Raw genomic sequence first — 3,163 nt, forward strand, 5'->3', positions numbered from 1 at the left:
CGCCAGAGGACCCTGGCCTTCTTAGGAGACGGTGAGTAGCGGAATTGTCAGGTTTTGGCTGACGTGCCACTAAGTTCATGTACTGATGTTTGGTTTTCTTTGTTGTAGCCGACTAGGCGATGGCAGGAACTTCCTGGACCCTGAGGTAGCCTTATTTTGCACCCGAGGCGGATTCACATCCCGGACATCCGAGAGATAAGTCGAGGGTTACGACCCACAGAGGGGATGAAAGCAGGGTACCGGGTCGGGCCTCGCCGGGAGGGATTTTTGAGTCGGCTTTGAAGGCGGGAATGTCCCAGAAGGGGCCCCTTAGCCCACATAAAGGGCAAGTCTTACTTTTGATCACAATGTCGAGGCGGGCAGAGCAGTCCCGGTGTGTGTCGTGTCACTTGTCTATTGTATGTTCTGTGTCTTTTGGGCATCTTGTGTCTTAGGTCTTTTTCCTTAGCCCTTCGAGGGGCCAGCTTATCGGAAATGCTGGGCATCATCCTTAGCATCCGTGTTCCTCGGCCGGGTGCCGATACGGTCAGACCTTTGACTGACGAGCTCGGATGCACATCGGAATTGCATCTCTGTTTAGAAGCATTGAGTCAGAGGTCTTTTATGGTCTTGTTCTGAGCTGTATTCACAGCTGTGCACCGCAGTGATCCATTACAGAGGATTAGGACTTGTCAGAATGCAAAGAGTGGTAGAGGATTCTGACCGTACAATTCTCGGGCAGCCATCTTTGCGGTTCTCGGAATAAGCCCTTCTGTTAGCATCTTCTTCGAGCCTCGTCGGTCTCGCTGACATCATCTCGCTCCGCATTCTCTTGGTCCTTGTGGTCATTCCTCTTGCCGGAGTTTTCTCTCTTCATCGCATCTCCTCGTTTGTCATTTCCTGTGTCACAGGTGCCTGCGTGGGTTTGGCCCAGAGCTGCTCTGCCCTGCCATGTAGTCTGGTGTATAGGTGTAGTAGGACAAGTCCCAAGGCCTTGAAATCTGTAATGTAGGGTGTAGTTTGGCCTCTAGCCGGTATTCCTAGATTGACACAGGATGCCTGGAGCTGTTAAGTTATCATGCAGGACTCTGACTTTTGTCATCGCTTTCTTTCAGATGCAGATGCAGATGAAATCTGTGGCAGGGCCCCCCAGACCGGGTGAGGGGGTTCCCTCAAGAAGGTCAGTCACCGTTTGTGTTTGTGGGGCAACTGTAAATGGTGGCTATGTTACAGCATTGTTCTTTGTCTTTGCTTTCAGGAGGTAAAGCCAGATAGCAGCAGTCAAGGTCGATGGAGTGAGGTAAGCAGTGGCAGAATGAGTTGTTATTGCTTGGTTATCAATTTCCGGTGCAGTTCTAAGCATCCATTGTCATTTGTGTGTTTTAGGCGGTCTGCTTGTATTACGCCGAAACCCCTCGCCGACCGGCCGACGGACCCGCTTCGCCACCGTTGTGAGTGCTCTGGAAGTATTACGGGACTCTGCAATGAAGCCTTTACATTTTCTGTTCTGAGGTACCTTCCGGTACATCCATGGCCGAGGAGTTGCGGTGAGTCGAGGAGGGAGGGTCCACTTAAGTTTCAGCAATGCCCCAACACCTTGTCTCCTCTTAACCCAGGCATACCCTGTGATGACGGCGTTGGCCTTGGAGCGTGGCTGAAGCATGCAGTCCGAGGACCCCGGCCTTCTTAGGAGATGGTGAGTAGTGGAATTGTCGGAGCTTTGGCCGACGTGCCACTAAGTTCCTGTAGTGATGTTTGGTTTTCTTTATTGTGGTTGACTAGGAGATGACAGCCCGGTGACGACAGGAGCTTCCCAGAGGGTGAGCCAGCCTTCTGTTGTGCCTGAGGAGGATTCCCATCTCCAGATGTCTGAGAGATAAGTTGAGGGCTACAATCCACTGAGGGAATGAATGTGAGGTGTTGGGTCAGGGCTTGCTGGGAGGGATTTTTGAGTCAGCTTTGGAGGTGGGGATGTCCAGGAAGTGGCCCCTTAGGCCACATAAAGGGCAAGTCTCACTTTTGATCACAATGCCGAGGTGAGCAGAGCAGTCCCAGTGTGTGTCACTTTTCTATTGTATGTTCTGTGTCTTCTGGGCATCTTCTGTTGCAGGTCTTTTGCCTTAGCCCTTTGAGATGCTTATTGGAAACGCTGGGTTTAGCATCTCTGCTCGGTGCTCCTCGGCCCGGTGCCGATACCATCTATCCTTTGACGCGAGAGCTTGGAGGCGCATCAGAATTGCATCTCTCTTTAGAAGCATTGAGTCAGAGGTCTTTTATGGTCTTGTTCTGAGCTGTATTCACAGCTGCATGCCGCAATGATCCATTATAGCAGATTAGGACTTGTCAGAATGTGAAGAGTGGTAGAGGGTTCTGACCGTATGATTCTCGGGCATCTGTCTTTGCAGTTCTCAGAATAAGTCCTTCTTCTGCCAGGGTTCTTCAAGCCTCGTCGGCTCACCGTCAGTCTCGCCTAGGTCATCTCATTCCTTGTTCTCTCGGTCCTTGCGATCGTTCTTCTCGCCTAGGGTTTTCTCTTCATCGCATCCCCTCCTTTGTCCTTGCCTGTGTCACAGGTGTCTGCATGAATTTGGCCCAGAGCTGCTCTGCCCTGCTGCACGGTCTGGCATATGGGTGTAATAGGACAAGGCCTGGGGACTTGTAATTTGTGATGTAGGCTGTAGTTTGGCCTCTAGATGGTATTCCTAGATTGACACAAGATGGCTGGAGCTGTTAAGTTCTCGTGCAGCCCTTTGACTTTTGTCATCGCTTTCTTTCAGATGCGGAGGGATTAAATCCGTGGCAGAGTGCCCGATACCGGGTGAGGGGGTTCCCACTGGAAGGTCGGTCACCATTTGTGTTTGTGGGGCAAGTGCAAATGGTGGCTATGTTACAGCATTGTTCTTTGTCTTTATTTTTAGGAGGTCAAGCCAGATCTCAGCCATCAAGGTGAAGTGAGTGAGGTAAGTGGTGACTGGTGGACTGAACTAGTTTTTCTTGCTCAGTTATCAATTTCTGGTGCAGCTCTAAGCATCTGTTATTTTTTGTGCATTTTAGGTGGTCCACCGGCAAGATGTCCCGGTCTGGGATGCTGGCAGCCAGGTGGGTGCAAGCTTAAGGTATAGGTGCAGTGTACTTTAATTGGAGGGGGGAGGTTGTGATTTCAGAGTCTTTCAGGATGTTTTTT

At 50.9% G+C, this 3,163-nt stretch overlaps 1 long non-coding RNA gene across 1 annotated transcript; it reads left to right on the top strand.

Annotated features, from left to right (window-relative positions):
* Nucleotides 1-246: 246 nt before the first annotated feature.
* LOC125337085 lies at nt 247-2,641 on the top strand. The gene is made up of 5 exons (XR_007207942.1): nt 247-1,159; nt 1,238-1,279; nt 1,366-1,526; nt 1,596-1,675; nt 1,762-2,641. It is a non-coding gene; the product is annotated as an uncharacterized LOC125337085 (long non-coding RNA).
* The last annotated feature ends 522 nt before the right edge of the window (nt 2,642-3,163 follow it).

This window comes from Corvus hawaiiensis, chromosome 22, assembly GCF_020740725.1.
Source record: "Corvus hawaiiensis isolate bCorHaw1 chromosome 22, bCorHaw1.pri.cur, whole genome shotgun sequence".
NCBI lineage: Eukaryota > Metazoa > Chordata > Aves > Passeriformes > Corvidae > Corvus > Corvus hawaiiensis.